At 44.6% G+C, this 24,820-nt stretch overlaps 1 long non-coding RNA gene across 1 annotated transcript; it reads right to left on the minus strand.

The window, feature by feature from the left end:
* Window positions 1-13,590: 13,590 nt before the first annotated feature.
* On the minus strand, window positions 13,591-22,066 carry LOC138891085 (uncharacterized). The gene is made up of 3 exons (XR_011407394.1): window positions 21,878-22,066; window positions 14,761-14,828; window positions 13,591-13,788 (listed from the first exon to the last, which is right to left on the minus strand). It is a non-coding gene; the product is annotated as an uncharacterized lncRNA (long non-coding RNA).
* Window positions 22,067-24,820: the final 2,754 nt, after the last annotated feature.

Below are 24,820 nucleotides of genomic sequence, written 5' to 3' on the forward strand. Positions count from 1 at the left end.
TTGGCATCATTCCGGGTTGATGTGATAGGTTTCGTCACGAGTTTTGGAAGTTGGAAGGTTTGAAAGTTCCTAAGATCGATTCTTGGTGTGATTCGTTGTTTCGGCATTGTTTGATGTGATTTGAGACCTCGAACGAGTCCGTATTAGGATATATGACTTGTTTGTGTGTTTAGACGGGGTCCCGAGGGTCCCGGGGGCTTCGGGTGTGTTCCGGGTGGGCTACGGGTCATTTTTCTGTTGTTTGGACTGCTCTATTCTGCTTCTGGTATTCCTTCTCTGCGATCGCGAATAGCCTTTCGCGTTCGCGATGTGTTGTTGTTGGTCGCCTCATTTTCTTTCTTCGCGTTCGCGTAACACGCCTCGCATTCGCGAAGCTCTGCCTTATCCTTCATCGCGTTCGCGTCCCCCTCACGCGTTCGCATATTATGTCGTTCCACTCTTCGCTTTCGCGTACTAGTTCACGCGTTCATGAAAAGCAATCTCTGGCCATAATATTTTCCTTCTTCGCATTTGCGTGTGTGTTGTCGCGTTCGCGAAGCACAACTGGGCAGCCTTCATTTTTCTTTTTCGCGAACGCGAACCTGGGCAGAATAAATAGTACTCTATTCTGAGGGTTTGCCATTTTCACCATTTTTAGAGTCCTAGAGCTCGGTTTTGGGCGATTCCTTGTGGGGTTTTCAAGCAAAACGATTGGGTAAGTGTTCTTCACCTAAAATTAATTATATTCCATGAATTTGTCTTCATTTTTATCATTTAATTTGTGATTTGGGTTGAGGAAATGTTGGTTTTTGAAGGAAATTCCTAAAATAAATAATCATGATTTGAGGGGCCAAATGGTATCGGAATTTAATAAATTTTGTATGGTTGAACTTATGTTGGAATGGGTATTCGATTTTTGTAAAATTTGTCGAGTTCCGAGGCGCGAGCCCGGGGGTTGACTTTTGGACCGATTTTTTAATTTTGTTAAAGTTTGAGACTTTATGGTTCGGAATAGTTTCTTATGTGTTTTATTTGTGCTTTGAAGTTAATTTGGTTAGATTTGAGCCATCCGGAGGTCTTTTCACCCGAGAAGTGCATTTTAGAGTATCGATTGTCGTTTTTGAGGTAAGTATCTTGCCTAACCTTGTGTGGGGGACTTATTCTTAGGATTTGAGTCTTTTATGCTAATTGTAGTTCCTGCATGCAAGGTGACGAGTGTGTGCTCGGACTTATTTATGGTAAATTGCTTTAGGATTCTTAGGTCCTTATGTTCATTATGTGGAAAGTATCCCGCTATGATTGGGTTTAATAATTGCTTAAATTGTCTCGACATGCTCCATATGATGTTGTTAGTTTTCCTCTAATTCTTATGTGTTACATTGACCCTTAATTGCCTTAATTGAAGTGATTGTCTTCCTTATTGTTTTGATATTTCTTGATTGTGAGTTCCTCTATGACTTCGTGCGAATAGGTTACATGTCCAATTTTTGTGGTTACCGGTGTAGTTATCACGTGCTTATTATGTCTTGTTGTTTTGTTGAGGTTATCATGCTTCTTGGTTTTTCTGTGACCCTTATCATGTACTTGTTGATTCCTTTGCCGGGATGTTATTGCTTATGATATTATTTCCCTTGTCGGGATATTGTTTTTATACTATTGTTCCATTGTCAGGATGTTATTACTTATGATATTTTTTCCTTGTCAGGATATTGTTGTTATACTATTGTTCCCTTGCCGCGATTCTTTGTGATTGGTGTTGATTTGTATATTGGTATTGGGTTGCATGCCGCAATAATATTATATGGGATCGGGTTGCACGCCGTAACAAGGAGTAATAAAGGTGGACATGTGGGGTCGGGTTACACGCCGCAACATCATCATATGATTTGGATCAGGTTTTACGCTGCAACAGTATTATATGATTTGGATCGGGTTGCACGCCGCAACAACAAAGAATAAAAGTGAATATTGATTCTTATGGTGAGAACGAGAGTAAAAGTACGAAGGGTAATGTCGTGCACTTTCTGCTGCCGGGTTTATTTATTGTTATCAATTCAAGTGTTTTAACTGTTTAAATTACTTTATTGATATATATATATATATATATATATATATATATATATATATATATATATATATATATATGTATGTATGTATATATATATACATACACACATATTCCAATACTTCAAACTTCAATAATTGTTACATCTTTAATTCAATTAATTTCTCAATTATATTCCCTTAAAATCGTTTGAGGTTGTAATTTACTTAAAAAGGAATTTCTACTAAATTTTAAGTTATTAACTCTCATGTTAAAGGTAATAATCCATTCGATGTTGTATTTTATTTGAAAGGGGTACTTTTCTTACTCCAATGATTTTAAAAGAAACAACTTCATCTTTTTTCTCGCTGGCTTTCCTAATTAGTTTATAAATTGTAATTTTACTTATATTAGGTAAATGAGACTTCTTGGATATATTGAGTTCATTTGTACGGACATTATGTATTGTATAGCATGTGGATTTTGTTGTTAAAAGTGAGATGGAAAATAAGGGGGCACAAGGTGCCATGTGTGCTGAAGGTTCGAAAGTTGAGATTATGATATGAAAAACCGAGGGTTGAGATGGTTGGGATTGTATACTAGACATGATGTGATTGATTGAGGTGGCATTGCCTTCTTTATTTGAATACATTCTTACTTATCTTTATTCCTGTTATGTCAGTGTTAATTTACTTGGTTATCGTTCGTTACTACCCGTGTTCTCCCTTTATAGTTCCTATTGTTTGTATTTTGATTTCTCTCCGCTGTTAATATTACCTCATTATCTTTATCTCGATATTTTATTATCATATCCTGTTCATTTCATTTGACCAGTAGGTGTCTTGACTGTTCCTCGTCACTATCCAAAGGAGGTTAGTCTTGATATTTACTGGGCACCACCATGGTGTGCTCATACTACACTTCTGTACATTTTTGTGTACAAATCCAAGTATTGATCGATACTAACTGTGCGAGTCATCGAGGTGGAGACTCTTGGTAACCTGTTGATGCGTTCGCAGGCCTCGGAGTCACCTTCGTTTGTAATTGCGTTCCATTGATTCCTTCTCATTCTGGAACAGTGTTGTATTTATTTTGTATAATTACTCTCAGAAAGACTTATGACTTGTACCACCAGTTTTGGGAATTGTGATTTATTGAGAGTTATTTAATTTAAAGTCGGTAAATGTTAATGTTATTTTAGTAAATGTTAGGCTTACCTAGTTTAGAGACTAGGTGCCATCACGATGCCTTTGGAGGGATTTTGGGTCGTGACAAGTTGGTATCAGAGCTCTAGGTTCATAGGTGCTACGAGTCATAAGCAGGTTTACTATAGTCTTGTGGATCGGTACGGAGACGTCTGTACTTATCTTCGAGAGGTTATAGAACTGTTAAGAAATTCCACTTCTTTCATTCCTTATCGTGCAATATTGATTCAGCTCGAAGTGTATGACATATGTTCCTTTACATTCACTCGTGTATGATATTACGCTCTCAGTGTCCGCTTTGCGCTAGTAGTTCGTAATGCTACAGATGGGCTAAGAAAGAGTTAGGGATGCTCAAGCATTGTCTCAACGTGTCGTCCAGGCTGAAGATATAGAGGTATTAAGAGACTACTCAATTGTTCAAATGGAGGCGCAACGATTTCCGGTATCTGGTTGATGAGTGCGAGCTTGGAAAGTTTTAATTGGTTGACTAGTCATAGCGATTGTGGCAAGGTCACGAGGTGGGTATTGATTGGGAATAGTTGGTAGTATTGGAGTACCTTGTGATTGTGTTGTGCGAGCCGTGAAGGTTAGTTTTGCGGATCATCAGACGTTATTTTCTATGACTTTGCGCCAAGTGAATGAGTCCAATAGCAGCATCGAGATTGCAGAGTCAAATTTATAGCAGTTTTAGCCTGAGGTATGTGTATATGTTGTATTGGTAGGTTCCCGAATTTGGGGTATGACCAGGGTCTGAGATCTTACACGAGATGATGTTGGGGCTTACATTATTTCTACGTCATTAATGGATCTAAATTTCAGCATCAAGGGAAGTCGGAGGAACAACTTCAGATTCATAGGAGGTCTATTCAGCGTGGGTATCGTGGTTGCGGCAGAACGGGGTGTGTCAGAGAAAATGTAGTGGTTTATGAGCTTCTGGCTACGTGGTTCGTGTTAGGATCACCTATTTTGGGACTTTTAATTGGGATTATTGCATATCGACTATCAAAAGAAATGGGTCAGCTCAGTAGTGTTGGGTCAGCATAGTAATAGAAGTAATAGGTCCTTTTGAATGGGAATTCTCTACTAGCATTTGTGGCAGCATTCTGGTATTGGAAGGTTTGTGTGACTCGGTTGATTTGGGGAGATGCGGTCCTAATAGCTTAGTTACATACGGGTGGATCTCGGGGAGTTCTCGATGGCTTGGGCAACAGCTTGATTCTGTTGGCTGCTACGGGCATAAAGAATATGTGGTACATTGTGGATTTCTCCTGGATAGGTATCGGCAGTTAATAAGGTGTTGGCATTGTTGGCTGTCATACGTGAAGAATGTGCATTTTGGAAAGGACCATGAGGTTTGGTTTGCGGGTGCGTGGCTAGTAGCATGGTGATTACAGGGTTTTGAGGCTTTCGAGGTTCATGTTTTGTTTATGCGGCCAGGAACTCTATATGAGTGCTTTACCAGAATGATAGGGTGTAAGTGATATATCGGCCATTTCATTTGCCTAGTTGAGTTTGAGTATGAAAATTTTGGTATTCCTGAGATTTTGGGGCTAGATACCCTCATAAGTGGGCAATTTCCTGTTTGCGGATTGTGAATAAACGTTGAAGATGAGGTAGTTAATAGCATGCAAGATTGTTAGGTCGCTGTGGATTTTTTGGAAAGGATATTTTCCTATTTGGAAATAATCAGGATTTGGGTTGGGGGCTATTTGAAAGCTCAATGAAAATATGTATATTGTATCAGATCAAGTTTGAGTGCTCTTGTGAGGTTGTCATTATGGTTGTGTTATCAGGCAGAATGAATATTATTTGTGCTCTTAGCCTATGATATGTGCTACTCTTTTATGTTGTGTTAGGCGGTGAGGTTGTATGATCATTCCCTACGCATGTTGTAATTCTATTCAGGCCTTATGGCGATGCGGGCGAGATAGCCCTCGTGATGTTGATTTGCTCATTGCACCTTAGTTGTGCTTGTTTCTTTCATGTTTTAGCACTTTCATTCATTTTCCCACAGTTTTAATTGTGCACTCTGTTGTACTTGATATCAGTATTCATGTGTTTAGTGAGCCCGAGCATTTTGACTTGATGAGTATTTAGGAGCGGGCTGCACGCCGCAGCGGATGTTATGTGGGATATCCTTTCCTCGTGTTTATTTGGTGTTGTGTTCTCCCTCTGTGGGGCGATTTGATCAAGAACTTTTTGTTACATATATTGTACTCGTTAGATAATTCTTATACTTTGCTTTTCTTTATTTGTGCTGCATAATTGAGTTATTGTTGGTTTGGTGTACGGATTGTATAATATGAGAATCTGTGTGGTTCCGTGATGAGCTGTTAGTTGGGTTGCTTGTATTGGCTGAGATGAGGTCCTTAGACCTGAGATTAGTACTATGATATCAGGGTTGAGCAGCGTTTGGAAGTATAAGAGCGTTCTGCTAAGATTTGGGTGATGGCCCTTGGCGGACGAGAGAGCTTCTTAACTTGTTGTCTTCATGGGCGGCTATGAGTTCTCGCATATTTCTTTATGCTAGAGAAACATGCTTGAGAACTAATCAAAACGAATCAATAATCAATTAATTTCTATAGTATTGACACAATATCTTCTTGATATTCCTATCTTGACAACTTACTATATCCCAATAATCACCAACTATATAGTAACGAAGTGAAGAACACAGAAAAATCTAAATTATCTAACCTCCAAACACAATTCCCATTTCATTTCTTCAAAAATGCAAAGAACAGAGAAAGATTTGAACAAATTTCGGTAAATAATTGAACCTAACTAAACATGAGAATATTTTCATGCTCATTTTCTTCACAATTACTTCACGAATGTAACAGATTAGTTGAAACCGACTAATATTAAAACTAAAACAATTAAGGCTGAAAAATTTATCATTTCCATTTTCTTCACGAACAAAAATAGAACTAAATAAAATTAATTTAAACAAATTCATAAAAGTGTACTTTTCTGACCCTAAAACAAATTGATCAAAACCGACTTGAGGGAAAAAAGATTCTTCCCCCCTAAAAAAAGAGTTCATAAAACAAAATAAATTATCTACTCAATTGATAAGTATAATTTTAAAACACATAAACAAAAATAACCAACCAAAAAGGGAATTATCCTGGTTCCTAGTCCTCCGAAAAGAGAGAAGATGAATGAATTTGATGTTTGCCATGGCAAGGGGTCTTGATGCTAAATGTTTGCAATGTATATCATAAGAAGAGAGGGAAAGGTATATGAAACAGTAATTATAGGAAGAAAGAAAGGTGCTACCATAAGAAAAGGTTAATGCAGCAGAAACTGGATGTCATTTAAGTTTTTTTTCTTTTAATGCAGCAGAAAATAGAAGAAACGACATATCTAAATGTTACAACCTTACAGGAAAAAATCTGGAAGTGTCATTTCATTTTATTTTTACTATTTTGATGTAGCAAATAAATGGCAGAAATGAGAACAAAAAGCTAAAATCTTGGGGGGGGGGGGTTGATATGAATCTTGGATTAAGAGAAATGTCATGTCAACACTTATCGGTCCTCTTATATATATAGAGAGAGATTGTTCTCTCCCTTCCCTTTTGTCTTCTTCGTTTCACTCACCACTGTCGTCAACCATCTTTTTCATTTGTTGGCCGCTATTACCACGACAATACCATAACTCAGGTTTGTGAAGAATATAGGTCTGGAGAAGTACAAAAGAGGAGAATATCGATTGAGAAAACTTTGATGTTAAAAAAAGAAGGGTGTCACGACCCTAAAGTCGGACCCGGTCGTGATGGTGCCTCTCGAGAAGACAAGGCCAGCCGACACTGTCCATTTTCCAATTATTAAAAATTAAGCATTTAGAAACAGTCTAAACATGAATAAATAAACCAAAGTTCAAGCAAATAATAGTATAATATGCGAAATACAGCCCAAACACAGCCCGATACCGGGGTGTCACTAGTCATGAGCATCTAGCAAAATGGAATACTCCAAATATAACTACAGAGTTTAATACAGAAAACTAAGAACATGAAGGACTAAGATAGGTAAGAGCTCCGGGCAGTGAACGCCAACAGCTACCTAGAGACTCCTCGGATCCACCTAAGCCGGAAATGATCAGCACTCGGGAGCGGGACCAGATACTCCTGAATTTATACACAGGGTGCAGGGAGTAAAGTGAGTACTCCAACTCAGTGAGTAATAATCATAAATAAAGACTGAAAGCAGGAAATCACGTAAGGCACAAAAGCATGCGATAATGAAGCAGTAGAACCATTAAAAACAGTAAACCAGTGAAAGATAGGAAAAATCCTTTAACTCAATTTAACTTCATGAAAAGCCTTTTTTCAACAATTAAGCAGGTAATTGACAGTCAATTATAAAAAATAAACACATAAAGGTTCTCCCCTCGAGTATAGTATCAACAAATTCGCCCCTCGAGCAACATCTCAGAATAGTACCAGCCCCTCGGGCAATCACATAGAACAATACCAGCCCCTCAGGCTCAATCTCACATCACAATGGGTACCCGCGCTCACTAGGGATGTACAGACTCCTGGAGGCATCATGGCATCTCATGGAATCATCACTAGGCCCTCGGCCTCATATCAATCAAGCCACCTCGCAGCGTACATATCTCAGGCCCTCGGCCTCATATTCGGTATCAAATGTTTCCTCACAACATAGGCCCTTGGCCTTACTCAGTCAAAATCCTCACAAGCCACTCGAGCAATAGTAAAACACGATTCTCAGCTAAAAAATATCATTTAAAAGATCATGTAAGTGTTAAAATAGAGTAAACATGACTGAGTACGAAAACAGTGAAATATAACATGACTAAGTTCAAGTATAAAGTCAAAACAGTGAAGAAATACTAGTAAAAAATCCATGAAGGTTCAAATAGTTGGCACAAGGCCCAAATATGGCATTCAGCCCAAATCATGATGATAGCAAATAGATTTTAGTCAAATATGCGGTAAAATAGTCATTCGGGACGGACTAAGTCTCAATCCCCAATAGTGGACGACCCCACACTCGTCATCAAGCGTGTGTGTCACTTTAATATAGCACTACGATGTGCATTCTGGGGTTTCAAACCCTCAGAACATCATTTACAATCATTACTTACCTCGAACCGGTCAAATCTCTAGCTCGTGACGCCTTTGTCCCTCAAATCAGCCTCCACTCGTGTCAAATCTATCCAAAATCAGAATGAGGACGTCAAAATATGCTAAGGGAACGAAGTCCAAGCGAAAATAATCAAAATACGACACAAATCCCGAAATTACCAAAACCCAACACCCAGGCCCACGTCTCGGAATTCGATAATTTTTACATCAATAGATTCCTTGTCTCCTCACGAGTTCATACATATAAGAAGTTTTGAAATCCGACCCCAAATGGTCCTTCAAATCCTCAAGCAAAGGTCTAAGTTTCCAAGCCCTAGTTTCCCCAATTTTAGCCCTTAAATTCCATTAATCATAGCTCTAATCCATGAAATAATAGCATAGGAACGGGTTTTAGGTCCGAATTCCTTACCTCAACAAAGTTCCCTAAAATCCCTCTTCAAAATCGTCTAAAAGGCTCCCAAGTCGATTTAGAAATGGTGAAAATAGCTCAAAATCGCGAAGGACACAATTTATACCTTCTGCCTAGACATATTCGCATCTGCGATGAATATTCCACTTCTGCGGTACCGCTTCTGCGGTCAGACCACCGCATCTGCGGTCCTCACTTAAGTTACCAAAACCGCATCTACGATACATTTCCCGCATCTGTGCCTTCGCAGGTGCGGTCCCACAACCGCATCTGCGGTTCCTACCAACTCCTCCAAATTCCGCTTCTGCGACCTCTCTTCCGCATATGCGGTGTCACACCTGCGGTTCCCATTCCGCAGGTGCGGAAATACTAGAAGCAGCAAAAAAATCTGCAGCTGCAACAATTTCTCAAACTCTCCGTCAACCATCCGAATCACCTCGAGGAACCCGGGACCTCAACCAAAAGCACCAACATATCCTAAAACCTGATTCAAACTTATTCCAATATTTAAAACACATCAAACAACATCAAATCAACCAAAACACATCGGATTCAAGCCTAACTTTCACTCTAGAATATCCATCCGCTGAAGCAAGCCACCCGGTCTCTGATGCTCATATTTCACCTGCTGACAATTGAGACACCGAGCTACAAATCCCACATTGTCTTTCTTCATTATCCTCCACTAGTAGTGTTACCTCAAATCCTAATACATCTTCGTGGCACCCGGATGAATAGAATACCACGAGCTATGGGTCTCCTCCAGAATTAACTCCCAAGCTCATCCACATTGGGCACACAAATCCGGCCCTGCATCCTCAACACCCCATCATCACCAATGGTCACATCTCTGGCATCATCGTGCTGAACTCTGTCCTTAAGGACAAACAAATGTGGATCATCATACTGGCATTCTCTGATGCGATCATATAAAGAAGACCAAGAAACCACACAAGCCAATACCCGACTGGGCTCCAAAATATTAACCTCACAAACCGATTGGCCAAGGCCTGAACATCAACTGCAAGAGGTCTCTCCCTAACTGGAATATATGTCAAACTCTCCATATTCACCGCCTTTTAGCTCAAAGCGTCGGCCACCACATTGGCCTTTCCTGGATGGTACAATATAGTGATATCATAATACTTAAGCAACTCCAACCACCTCTGCTGCCCCAAATTGAGATCATTCTGTTTGAACAAGTGCTGGAGGCTACGATGATAAGTAAACACCTCACAAGAAACACCATACAAGTAATGCCTCCAAATCTTCAATGCGTGAATTATGGCAGCCAACTCCAAATCATGAACGGGGTAGTTCTTCTCATGGGGCTTCAACTGACGAGAAGCATAAGCAATAACTCTACCATCATGCATCGATACACAACCAATGTCAACTCTCGAAGCATCATAATACACGGTATGTAAACCTGAAGCTGATGGCAAAACTAACACTGGAGTTGTGGTCAAAGCTGTCTTGAGCTTCTGAAAGCTCTCCTCACGCTTGTCCGACCATACAAATGAAGCACCATTCTGAGTCAACTTGGTCAAGGGCGATGCGATAGATGAGAATCCCTGAACAAAATGGCAATAATATCCCGCCAAACCAAGAAATCTATGAATATTTGTGGCTAAGGACGGTCTGGGCCAACTCTGAACCGCCTCTATCTTCTTTGGATCAACCTGAATAACCTCGTTGGACGCCACGTGCCCCAAGAAAGCCACTAAACCGAGCCAAAACTCACACTTGGAGAATTTTGCATAAAGCTTCTCCTCCCTCAATCTCTGCAACACAACTCTCAAATGTTTCGCGTGCTCCTCTTGACTACGCGAATATACCAGAATATCATCAATTAAGACTATGACAAACGAGTCAAGATAAGGCCGGAACACACTGTTCATCAAATGCATGAACGCTGCTGGGGCATTGGTCAGCCCAAAAGACATCACCAAGAACTCATAATGACCATATCGGGTCTTGAAAGTTGTCTTAAAAATATCTGAGTCCCTGCTCTTCAATTGGTGATAACCTGAAAGGAGATCAATCTTGGAGAACACCCTCGCTCCCTGAAGTTGGTCGAATAAATAGTCAATGCGAGGCAAAGGATACTTGTTCTTAATTGTCACCTTGTTCAATTGCCTATAATCAATGCACATTCTTATAGTGTCATCCTTCTTCTTCATAAATAGAACTGGCGCACCCCAAGGTGACACACTAGGCCAAATGAACCTATTGTCAAGGAGTTCCTGAACCTGCTCCTTTAATTCCTTCAACTCTGTTGTTGCCATATGATACGGCGGAATAGAAATGGGCTGAGTGCCCGGCACCAGGTCAATGCCAAAATCAATATCCCTATCCGGTGGCATGCCCGGCAGGTTTGTAGGAAACACATCGGGAAAATCCCTCACAATTGGAACAGAATCAATACTAGGAGTTTCAACACCGACATCCCTCACAAAGGCTAGATACGAAAGACAACCCTTCCCAACCATACGCTGGGCTTTCAAGAATGAAATCACTCTACTGGGAACATAATCAGTCACACCTCGTCATTCAATCAGTGGCACACCCGGTATAGCCAATGTGACTATCTTAGCATGACATTCCAAAATAGCACGACACGGAGATAGCCAATCCATGCCCAACATGACATCGAAATCCACCATACATAATAATAAAAGATCTACATGGGTCTCCAGACCCCCAATAGTCACCACATATGACCGGTACACACGGTCTACAACAATAGTATCGCCCACCGGGGTAGATACATAAACAGGTGAAGCAAGAAACTCACGGGGCGTATCCAAATAACGAGCAAAGTATGATGACACATAAGAAAAGGTGGAACCGGGATCAAAAAATACAGAGGCATCTTTGTGGCAGACTGGAACAATACCTGTAATAACAATATCTAAAGCAATAGAATCGGGTCTGCCTGGAAGTGCATAGAAACAAGTATGAACGCCACCTGATCGACCTCCCCTATGGGGTGACCCCTAGCTGACTGACCTCCACCCCTAGCTGGCTGGGCAGGTGGTGGTGAAGTAACTGGCGCTGAAGCCGATGACCGACCCCTCTGTTGAGATGAGCTCGCAAGACGACGAGGGCACTGCCTCCACATATGAACCATCTCACCACACTCATAACAACTCCCAGGTGCTGGAGAAGACTGAAGGGAACCCCTCGCACCGGAGTGAGTAGCAGATGCACTCGGCATAGAAGAGCCCTGAACTGATGGAGCGCGGGACGAACTCTGAGCTGGAAGGGCACTAAGTGATGACTGGCCCTGATGAGAACTGTAAAAACCATGACCCAATGACACCCCACGATAACCTGGGCGAGCTGGCTGAGCATGCCTGAATGGACGACCTCTACCTTGTTGAAACTGACCTCTCGAAGGAGTACCACTGTAACTACCAGATCCTCGAGGCCTCTTCGCCTCCCTCTCCTCGTGTTCCTGGCGACGAACAGACTCAATCTCCCGAGCAATGTCTACAACCTCCTCAAAGGTAGCACCAATCACCCTCTCCCTGGTCATGAGAATACGTAGCTGATAAGTGAGGCCATCAACAAACCTACTAATCCTTTCTCTATTTGTCAAAACCATCCAAAAAGCATGACGAGCTAACTCGGAGAACCTCATCTCATACTCTGTCACAGTCATCTCTCCCTGACGCAACAACTCAAACTCGCTACGCAGCTCCTCTCTGCGGGACTGAGGGACTACGACACATACTTCTCCAGAAAGATAATGGAGAACTACTGCCAGGTAAGGGGTGCTGCACCAACAGGCCTACACCTCTCAAAAGCCTCCCACCAAGTGAAGGAAGGTCCCAAAAACTAATAAGTAGTGAAAGCGACCCCGCTAGTCTCCAAAATACCCGTTGTATGAAGCATCCTCTAACACTTATCTAAGAAACTCTAGGCATCCTCGCCCTCTACACCACTGAAGGCCTGAGGAGGAAGTCTACCAAACCTCTCCAACCTACACTGCTTGTCCTCTAGCATGGCAGGAACTACATAGTCCTAAGCAGCTGCAACCGGTTGGGCTGGATGTGCCCCCGGCATCTGAAGTCCCTATACGACCTGCTCAGGTGTGCGAGCGGCGAGAGTCTAATTGCCTCCTCCGGCCTGAGAAGTAGCTGCGGCTGTAGTGGCTGAAACCGCCTGAGATAGGCCACTGCAAATTGATAAGATCTGAGCCAAGGCCTCCCGAAGACCCGGAATCACAATGGGCATAGCTGGTGCCTGAGCTGGTGCTGCTGGAGCATCAATAACTAGGACCTGATCCTGAACTAGGGTAGTTGGTGGATCTACAGGTGTTGCCCTAGCTGCTCTACCCCTACCACGACCACGACTGCGTCTTTGGCCTCTGGTGTCCATAGCTGGTGGTACTGGTGGTCGTCCACCCTGACCGGTAGCGCACGTCCTCACCATCTGTGAGAGAATAGAATAACAAAAGTTTAGTATGCGGCTCAACAAAGTCGCACAACAAGAATTTCAAAAATATGAAGTCTTTCCTAAAGGTTCTACAACCTCTCGAGGATAAATACAGATGTCTCTCTACCGATCTACTAGACTCTACTAAACATGCTCATGCCTCGTAAGATCTATGTAACCTAGACTCTGATACCAACTTATCACGGCCCTAAACCCGGACCCAGTCATGATGGCGCCTCTCGAGAAGACAGGGCCAGCCGGCACGTCCCATTTTCCAATTATTAACAGTTAAGCATTTAGAAATAGTATAAACATGAATAAATAAATCAAAGTTCAAGCGAATGATAGTATAATATGCGGAATACAGCCAAACACAGCCCGATACCGGAGTGTCACTACTCATGAGCATCTAGCAAAATAGAATACTCAAAATATAACTACAGAGTTTAATACAGAAAACTAAGAACATGAAGGACTAAGATAGGGAAGAGCTCCGGGCTGTGAACGCCAACAGCTACCTAGAGACTCCTCGGATCCGCCTGAGCCGGAAATGATCAGCACTCGGGAGCGGGACCAGATACACCTAAATCTGCACACAGGGTGCAGGGAGTAAAGTGAGTACTCCAACTCAGTGAGTAATAATCATAAATAAAGACTAAAAGAAGGAAATCACGTAAGGCACAAAAGCATGCTATAATGAAGCAGTAATACCATTAAAAACAGTAAACCAGTGAAAGATAGGAAAAATCCTATAACTCAATTTAACTTCATGAAAAGCCTTTTTACAACAATTAAGCAGGTAATTGACAGTCAATTATAAAAAATAAACATATAAAGGTTCGCCCCTCGAGCACAGTATCAACAAATCCGCCCCTCGAGCAACATCTCAGAACAGTACTAGCCCCTCGGGCAATCACATAGAACAATACCGGCCCCTCGGGCTCAACCTCATATCACAATGGGTACCCGCGCTCACTGGGAGTGTACAGACTCCTGGGGGGCCCCTTACGGCCCAAGCGCAATATCAAGCTATCTCGTGGAATCATCATTAGGCCCTCGGCCTCATATCAATCAAGACACCTCATGGCGTACATATCTCAGGCCCTTGTCCTCATAATCAGTATCAAATGTTTCCTCACAAAAAATGAACACAAGCCACTCGGGCAATAGTAAAACACGATTCTCAGCCCAAAAATATCATTTAAAAGATCATGTAAGTGTTAAAACAGAGTAAACATGGCTGAGTATGAAAACAGTGAAATATAGCATGACTGAGTTCAAGTATAAAGTCAAAACAGTGAGGAAATACCAGTAAAAATCCCCGAAGGTCCAAATAGTTGGCACAAGGCCCAAATATAACATTCAACCCAAATCATGATGATAGCAAATAGATTCAGTCAAATACGCGGTAAAATAGTCATTCGGGACGGACTAAGTCTCAATCCCCAATAGTGCACGACCCCACGCTCGTCATCAAGCATGTTCGTCACCTCAATATAGTACTACGATGTGCAATTCGGGGTTTCAAATCCTCAGAACATCATTTACAATTATTACTCACCTCGAACCGGTCAAATCTCTAGCTCGCGACGCCTTTGCCCCTCGAATCAGCCTCCACTCGCGTTGAATCTATCCAAAATCAAAACGAGGACGTCAAAATATGCTAAGGGAACGAAGAGCAAGCGAAAATAATTAAAATACGACACAAATCCCGAAATTACCAAAACCCGACCCCCGGGCCCACGTCTCGGAATTCGATAATTTTTACATCAATAGATTCCTTGTTTCCTCATGAGTTCATACATATCAAAAGTTCTGAAATTCGACCTCAAATGGTCCTTAAAATCCTCAAGCAAAGGTCTAAGTTTCCAAGCCCTAGTTTCCCCAATTTTAGCCCTTAAATTCCATTAATCATAGCTCTAATCCGTGAAATTTTTTACCGTGAAAATGGTAACAACAATTAAATTTGTAAATGGGATTCTAAAAATACGTGATCTATTCCCGAGCTAGTTGTTAGAGCACTTGATGCTAAGAACGTGAAGCTTAACGATAAAATGCGAGCTAAAACAAGACAGTAATCAAACGGAAGGGGCCTGTTGCCCGGATGCAAAACCGGTCGATAAGGACCTCGGGGTCAGGACTCACATCAAGCTCGAGCTATCGGGGGCAACCGGGAATAGGATAACAATTAAGGATATGACGATCAAGCAAGGCTCTTTATGGCCAAAGTTGTGCAATATAGCATGAAAAAAGTAAGAAGACAATAGATGTTAAAGCGACCTCGAGCTAGTGAGAATGAACAAAATAGGAGAAAGAGAGAGAGATATTATTGCTTTAGTGGAGAAATGGAGCAACATCAGCCCTTTACAAAGTGGTATGGGTTCCCTTATATAGGTGAGGGAACACGGTATGGTACAAATATGTGGAGATTAAACACAAAGTATGGAGATGGGATGGTTTGACGTGATGCCTCAGCATAGGTTCTGGATAGGCCGGGCCTGTTAGACGTAGCCATGTGCCTTGGGGGCTTTCCACTCCATCCTAGATTCGGTCTTCGTTTCCTCCGAGTCGGGCTCCGACGAGCCCCGAGGTCAGGAACTTGGTCGCGGTCTCCCGCCCTCAGGGTCCCGAGGCATGCTTCCGAAATGTCCCAACAGCGAGAAATCAAGTCTTCTGATTTCGCCGCATACAGATAGTCTCCGCGTTTCCCATAATGAAGAGATGGGAAATGATTCTGACACTTGACTCCTCGAGCTTCTTTCGGCGACGACGTACCGATGATGCGACTCCTGGCCTGAGCTTCGCGATGATTGGACACCCACGGGCCCGTGCTTTTCAACTTCATTCATTGCACTCCTAATTCTCGTTTTTCGAGGTGAAGGTACCGTCGTCGGTTAGATTTTCCATGGATGCATTAACTGCGTTTGTCGGTCAGCCTTTCAAATCCTAGATGACCGTGTTGTAATCTCCTATAATTGGGGGTGCCTTGGCTTTGCTTTTCCTATCCCAGTGCTTTCGTTGGCTCACTTGCCTTTCCCTTCTTATCATCTTCTTTCACCCCTGAACATCATGCTAGGGGCTCTTGACCTTAAGGCCATTTGGAGGAGTTTCCTTAGACTGTGTTGTGGCCTTCTGCTAGGGCTTTCATTCGTCGAACATAAACGTGTTGTTCCGCTGTTGTTGAGGCTGTCGGTATGCTGGCTCTTGCTGGTGCTGCTGGCCGAGGTGATGATGGGCGGGGAGTCAGTTTCTCCCTTATGTAGATAGCTATTCGAATTATGCACCGCTGCTCACTCTCCTACCCGGGCCTAGTGTGGCACTTCATCCCTAGGTCTTTTTCTTTCCCAAGGGATAAAGTGGCACTACCGGCCGCTGAGGCTGGGACCTGCCGAATCTTCAACCTTTGGCTTCGGTGGGCTATGTCTCTTTTCTCTGCCTCCTCTGCATCCCTTCCTTTTCCTATTCTTCATCTTCTCCGGCGGGGATCCCTCAGAGGATTGAGCTGGGAACCTATGGGAGGTGGAGATCCAAGGGGTCACCCTCGAGGATACGTGCTTGAGGGTGCGGCACCCGAGGATGCTAATATCGTAGATGGACTCTCGAGGGCGGACCGGGCACCGGGTTTTATCGCATGTACATCCTTCCGTTCCTCCGCATTGGGAGTAGACTCCTGTAGTCTTTTGCAAGTTGTATGTAACGACCCCTCGAGGGCTGCTTGTACACAAGCTTTTATAAATAAGAATATACCCCGTTGATTTTTGCTTTCGAACTTTGCTTTGTTTCTGTATGCTCTCATTCCCTTCAGGGCCCTTTGAACGCTTTCTTTTATTTGTTGGCTGCTGATATCGGGCTTGGGTGCGGGCGTCCGTCCCGGTCATCTGCTGATCGGCATAGCTCTCTTCCGAACACATCATTGCACTTCGGACAAATCTTGGATTGATCTGATAGGTCCGGGCTATCGAGGCCCTCCGAGTTGTATGGAGATCATGCGTCGAATTTTGGGGCCTTCGAGAATGTTACCCTGGATGAAGGCCATCTTCGGGTACCCGGGGGCCCCTATTGATCTTAATGTAGATAGCCCCTTTAGAATATATAGGATAAACTTCTGTTGAGGAGTTTGCCTGTATTCGGGCGCTTCCTCGGACCTTCATGGAGCTTTCGCGATCGGAGCTTCCTGTGTTTATTCCTCTTTTCAGAAAGACGGGATCACGAGACCAGGTACTTGCCTTGCATCAAGTGTTGGCGTTTAAAGCTTCCCGAAGTCCGGCTTCTTTGGATCGAGGTTTCTTGACGTAGAGTGCTATCTTGAGCTAGGAGATAATACGAACGGCCTCTCGAGTCTTGACTTCTCGTTGAAGGATGTTTTCTGGATCGGGTATTGACCCGTCGACCTGTATCGAGGCTGTTGGCTTCCCGAGGCTTGCCTCGGGCGTTGCTGCTTCTCGCATATATATGGGGCGGCTTCAGCTTTTTTGCAAGACTTCAATATTTTTAGACAACCACCTTTCTGCTTTGGCATGGGTACTTCATCTTTTTAGGCGCAAAAAGTGTTGGTGCGTGCCCTTGCTTTGACCTGTTAGTTTCACCATAGTCATGGAAACCACTTCGGGGCCGATCCGGCAGGGGACGGGGGGTGCTACTCCTGGTGCTTAGGAACCGAGGGAGTTCGCTCGGGAGACGGCATCCTTGATAAGAGAGTAACACCTGGAGATGGCGAGGAGATAATGCGGGTGGAGCGAGGGGATAACACTGCAGGTGCTTTCCCCCAATGAGGGCATTGCGGACTACACCGATGCATTCTTGAGCATATACCTATACCCTTTCGCATTTGGCCCACATGATAGGGTTGTGCTTGATCTTTGCTCGAAGTATCGGGTTACCCTGGCACAGATTCATTCGTCATTTTGGCGAATGGCGTTGATGTTGAGGTTCTTCATGGAGAAAGTCGGGCTTGAATTCACGCTTGATCACCTTGTTAGGCTATATCGGCCCTTCCATCATTAAGGCCTACTAACTCTGAGGTGTCGTTTGTCCACGCCCTTTGTTATTGATGATGAGGAAAGCGAGGATCGAGAGTGGGCCAGTAGGTTTATCCGGGTCCGGACGACCGACATTATCCTTATGTAGTTTTTGCCATTTCCCGAAGGGTGGAATTTTGCACGTGAGTGAGGCGTTTGGCGCTTTTTCAGGTTTCGCCTATAGCGAAAATCAGCTAAGTAATAATGTTGTCTCCCTTGTTGTAGCAACTTCGTGGACGCCGGGTGAAGTGTATGATCTGCCTGGATGGGTCCGGAAGCTGGTGACCCATTCGTCCTGCGACGAGCGCAGGTGGCGAGCTGTACTTCGTACCGGATAGGGAGCGCAGTACCAAGGTATGTGCGTATGCTGCCTTTGCCTTGCCTTCGCATACCCGATGTAATATTTTCCCCTTCCATTTGTGTTGGATTCGCTGTTTGCAGATATCGGGTGGTTCCTTGGGATGAGGCGCCCGTGGTGTGACGGAGCCTATAGTGGTGCTGTTCGGGCTCACATTTTCGAGGAAGGGTCGTTGCCCTGGTCCACTGCTCTCGGAATGCCTGATCCCCGGCTGGCGGTTCCTTTGAGTGAATACGCCATGCCCGAGGTCGGTTCTTCTGGGGCCGCAGGGGCAAGATCAACAGGAGTGTGTTCCGACTTCGAGGAAGTCCGTCGGCTTCACTTTGTGGTGATTTTATGTACAGTTTCCTTGTGCCCCATGTCCTCCTCCCTCTATTGAACCTTCCTTGTGCAGGCCTGTGATAGGCTTAGTTCTGAGTTGCTCCGTTAAGGGGCCAAGCTTCAGAAGATTCTGGATGAGGGTGAATCCCTTAGGTTCCTTAGCGAAGAGAAGGAAGTTGAGCTGCAGCATTAGCGATATGAGGCGTACCGGAGCTCAAACTATGAGAGTTATTTGATGGACCAGGTAACTTCCTGTAGTACATGCTTCGCTCCTTTCTATCCTTAAGGCTAACCTCTTTTGCCGTATCAGTTGCAGAGGAAGGCGGAGGCCTTGGAGTACCTCAAAGGCAACGTCAACTGTGTCAGAGTTGCTTGCGGGGAGCTAAAAGCTCAAGTACAGGCTCGAACTTTGGAGGAGATGAGTGCCTCGGCTAAGGTTCCTGCCTTCGAGGTCCAACTCCGCTTGACTCGCGACAATTCCAAAGTTTAAGCGGATATGATTGGGAAACTCGAATCTGATCTCTCGAAGGTCAGAGCTGAGATAATTGATGCACAAACAGAAGTGGCACTAAGCCGAACCAAGGCCGATCGTGAGACGGCGATTCGTATGAAGGATGCTGCTGATGCCCAAGCTAAGCTGAAGTGAGCCCTCGACTGGGGGAAGAGGATCGAGGAATATGTTTGTTGTAGATCCCAAAGAGAGGTACTCGAGGAGGTCGGTACAAGGGGTTCCGTCCTCTCGGAGGAATTGGCTCGAGCAAGGGCAGATGAGCGTGATGCTCGGTCATTTCTTGTTGACGTTGCGGAGGGCACACTCGACAAGCTATAGGAGCTGGGAACCTAGAGGAGGTGGTGATCGAAGAAGTTGCCTTCGAGGATGCGAGCTCGAGGAGGTGGCGCTCGGAGATGCTATACGCGGCGAAATTAGAGACTTAATTTCTCACAATCAAGTCATTTCAGAAGAATGCCTCGAGACCCCGAGGATAGGGAGCCACGACCGAGTCCCCTCCCTCAGGGCTCGTCGAGGCCCGACTCAAAGAAGACGGAGGTCGAGGCCAGAACAGAAGGGGAAGCTTCCAAGACACGCGGCTAAGTCTGACAAAGCCGGCCTATCCAGAGCCTATGCCGAAGCGTCGCGTCTAGCCGTCCTATCTCCATACTTTGTAATTAATGCATGTTGTACTATAGCCGAGTTCCCCTCCTATATAAAGGTAACCCTCGCTACTTGGTGATGGACTGATGTTGCACCAACTATTTCTCCACAAGATCAATAATATCTCTCTCTCTCTTTCTCTCTAACTCGCTTGTTCTTATTGGCTCGCGGCCACTTTAGCATTTGCCATCCCCCCGTTTGTTCTTCATTTATTGCTTGGTATTGGCCATAAAGATCCTTGTTTAATCATATATTAACTGTTATCCCATTCGTGACTGTCCCCGATAGCTCGAGATCGAGCCCAGGTATCGACCACGAGGTCCCCCATCGACCAGTCTGAAGCCAGGGCTATAAGCCCCTCGGTCTGATCACTGTCTCGTCTTAGCTTGCATTTCATCGTTAAACTTCATATTCCTAGCATCATCTGCTCTAACAACTAGCATAAAAATAGATCACATATTTTTAGAATCCCATTTACAAATTTAATTGTTGTTACCATTTTCACGGTAAGCAATTTGGCGCCCACCGTAGGGCTAAAAATAATAGTGATCATTTGCTTGTTGGTTCCATCACAAAAACGCAAGTTATCTTTCACACTTTTCTTGTCCAATATCTCTTGATTTTAGGTCGAAATGTCTGGCTCAGTAAACAGAATTGAGAACGACAACCTCGAAAACTACGGGGGAAATGGCGTGGCTGCTCCAGCTACCGGAGAGCAACTACAAAATCCTAATGACGCACCCGGACCAATTCTAGCAGACGCGGATTCACAAGACGCACAGCAGGTCAACGAAACCTTGCACACCGACAAGAGCGGCATAACGACTGACAGGAAGCCCAAAGAACCCCAGCCCAGGAAGAACAGGAAGTTAGTCTTCATGTTATTTTTGAAATGTTACAGGCACAACAGTTGGCCATTGCTCAGTTACAAAGCCATCCGAAGATTCCCAGCACAACATCTCCGGAAACATCTCCCCCCGCCGAACAAGTACCCGAGAGATCAAGCAATAACGGGTCGGTAGCCGACCCTGCCATAATAAATATGTTTGAGGACCTCACCAGAAGGATCGAATCGGGCGAGAAAATGATAGCGGCCAATGATAAAAAGGCCAAGACCTACAACTCTAGGGTCAATCAGATTCCGGGAGCACCCCTGGTCCTCAAAGGCATGGACTCAAAGAAGTTCATACAAAGGCCATTCCCCGAGGAAGCGGCCCCGAAGCCTATCCCAAAGAAGTTTAGAATGCCGGAACTCCCTAAGTACAACGGTACCACTGACCCTAATGAACACGTTAATGCCTACACCTGCAGAGTAAAAGGAAACGATATAAAGAATAATGAGATCGAGTCTGTATTGCTGAAAAAATTCGAGGAAACACTCTCGAAGGGAGCCATAATGTGGTATCACAACTTGGCTCCTAATTCCATAGATTCATTCGCCATGCTAGCAGATTCCTTCGTAAAGGCGCATGCCGGAGCCATCAAAGTAGCAACAAGGAAATCTGACGTCTTCAAAATCAAGCAAAGAGAGAACGAGATGCTGCGGGAATTCATGTCCCGTTTTCAGATGGAGCTACCGTCGGTCTCCAACGACTGGGCAGTACAGGCCTTCACCCAAGGCCTGAACGAACGAAGCTCGGTGGCTTCAAAACAGCTGAAACAGGACCTGATCGAGTATCCGGTCGTGACCTGGTCGAACGTCCACAACCGATACCAGTCGAAGATCAGAGCCGAGGATGATCAGTTGGGAGCCCCTTCGGGCTCGATGTACCCAAACAGGCTCCTGGCAAAGGAGCTAAAGCCAAACAAAGAAAGGTATCAACCATACCTCGAGGATAGGAGGAACACCCCGCGGCGCAACCTACCCTGCAACGATCAGAGGGTGGATCGAGGACAGGACCCTTGAGGGATCATCAATAGAGCCCGGATCGAACAAAACATAGTACCGACAGGTGCACCTCACCTGTCGGAATACAACTTCAACGTCGATGTGTCAGACATTGTGTTCGCTATTAGTAAGATCAAAGACGTCAAATGGCCCAAACCGATACAGTCAGATCCTTCGCAAAGGAATTACAACTTAGTATGTGAGTTCCACAACACGCACGGCCACAGGACCAAGGATTGTCATCAACTACGAGAGGAGGTAGCCCGGCTGCTTAACAAAGAACATCTCCAGGAATTTCTCAGCGATCGAGCCAAAATTCAGTTTCGAGAAAGGGAGGCAACCAAGAAAAACGAGGTAAACAAGCCGCAACACGTCATCCACATGATCATGGGGGCGCCGACGCCCCAAAGGAACCTGTAATAAGAAGAACTAAAATATCCATCACCCGAGAAAAGTGGACTCGGGGATATATCCCCGAAGACGCCCTCACATTCAGCGAAGAAGACACTGAGACCCTGTCTCAACCCCCCAACGATGCCCTGGTAATTGCCTTTTTTGTAAATTCTTTTCAGATAAAACGTGTACTCGTGGATCCAATTAGCTCAGCTAATATTGTCAGGTCGGGCGTAATAGAACAGCTCGGATTGCTCGACCAAATCATGCCCGCCACGCGGGTCCTCAACAGATTCAACATGGCAAGCGAAATGTCGAAGGGGGAAATCATCCTCCCGGTCACCGTGGCAGGCACGACTCAAGACACCAAATTCCATGTTATCGAAGGAGACATGAGGTATAACGCCTTATTTGGGCAGCCATGGATACACTGCATGAGAGCAGTGACATCCACCCTTCACCAGATGATAAAATTCCCGACAGAGGACGGGATCAAAACCGTCTACGGGGAAAAACACGCAGCAAGGGAAATATTCACAATACACGACGTGATACCAACGTTCCTACCTCCACCCCCGAATAAGCCAAAGGGCAAGCCAGGTCTCACCCTCGATCGAACTTTACAAACAAAGCGGAAGTCTGTACCATGTCTTCGTCTCAGGCAATTACAACAAGTCAATCCCGAGGCATCGCCAGCACATCTCACTTCAAGGTATGACCATCTCCTTTTGTTTTCGAATTTAGAACTGACCCTTGCGAAGGCACCCGACCGGAGCTGTCATAGTGCTAGCACTGCCTGAAGACCTCAAGGCTCTAAAAATGCACCTGTTGCACTCTTTTCCTTCAACCGAATTTTTTGTCCCAAAAGAAGGGTTTTACCGGCAAGGTTCTGCGAGCCGCCTAAGGAAAACTCCGCAAATACTCAAGACTCCTCTGGCAGACAACCTTTTGAACGACGAGGGGCATTCCCCCGGAAAGCTACACACTCGAAAGGGTTTTTGGAACACCAAACAGGGTCCCTATAGGGAAGCGACATACCAGGCCAAACGGTCGAGAAAAAACTGCGCCCATGTAGTCAGGTTCCCGTTGGCAAATGTGTGGGTCATTGTACCAATCAATCAAAGGATATCTTTTGTCAAATACACCTTCGCAAAGTGAGATTACAACTCTCTCGCCAAAAAACATCCCGAACACGAGGGACTGACGCCAGCAAATTCACCGCTCAAATGGCCTCCAGGTTGAAAACTCCAAAATCACAAAGCCTTCAGGTAATGCAACGCGGAAACCACCCAGCGTCGCCAACATCGGGTGTACCTTGAATATTCAGGGATCCCTCCATCAGATGCATCCCGAAATATTCGGAGACTTAGCACCAACAATTTGACACCTGCACGACCCCAGGGTCGGAACTCCGAGCTCATAAGGCCCTAATGAGGCAACTCCGAGCTCACGAATAGCGGCCTTCAAGCCTAAGCAAACTCGACAACTCAGAGACTGTCATCAATCGCCATGCACTGGAAAACCCAAAACCGTAAGACCCCGAGGGGGCAAACTCGGTGTAACCAGATCTATATACATAGCAACGAAAAATGTAAGACCTCAACAGGCATGAAAATTTTGTAAGACCTTACTACAAGTGTAAAACTCAATCCCGAAGTTTAGGCTATACGTCGCATTTGTAAGAATCCTGAAAGAGCATACCCTCGGTATGGACGCCTAAACTATCACTCGGGATCAATAATGGCTCCGTCCAAATACATATGACTACGGTCAAAATAGCTGCTCTATCCAAATTAGCGCGACTCGGGGACGCTCGACTGTCGCTAACAAAATCGTAGGCTATTACTTCGAATATACTTCGGAAAGAACCGGTTAAAACAGGCTTCCCTCAACAGGCAAAACGAGGTTCGACCATGTCAGCTCCAAATCACAAGGCTTCGAGCTACTCAACCTACGAGCTAAGAACCTTCCGAGGTGCTCGAACATCACCACTAACGACTTGAAATTGAGGTTCTTCGAGAACCGACGACGGGTGAGGAAAATCCATTTCAAAAAGACCTTAATGAGAGGAAAACAAAGCCTACAAAAAACCCACGGGAAAAAGCGTAAGACCCATTGTCTCCAGCCAAACGAGCCTCCAGGTCGCACACTAAAAATGTCTCAAAGAACCAAACAGTGTAAGAGCCACTGTCGCCAGCTCAAAAATTGAAAACTTGAGGATTAAAATGAGCTTGAGTCGTAACCCGATTCGGAGATCGGATCCAAAATAGTTAGCTGCAATATGCCTAAGGGCACGGCATAAATGCCATTGTCGCCAACCAATTGAGCCTCCGGGCCACGCAATTGTAAGGTCACCTCGACCCAAAGCACAAAAAGCCATCGTCGTCCGCCTATGCGGGCAGGAAATAAATTGAGGGTCAATTAAAGCTCAAGTCGCAACGGAACTCGGAGACTGGACCTAAAATAGTCGAAACAGCAAATGCCCAAGGG

The sequence above is a fragment of the Nicotiana sylvestris genome, chromosome 5 (genome assembly GCF_000393655.2).
Source record: "Nicotiana sylvestris chromosome 5, ASM39365v2, whole genome shotgun sequence".
Classification (NCBI taxonomy): domain Eukaryota; kingdom Viridiplantae; phylum Streptophyta; class Magnoliopsida; order Solanales; family Solanaceae; genus Nicotiana; species Nicotiana sylvestris.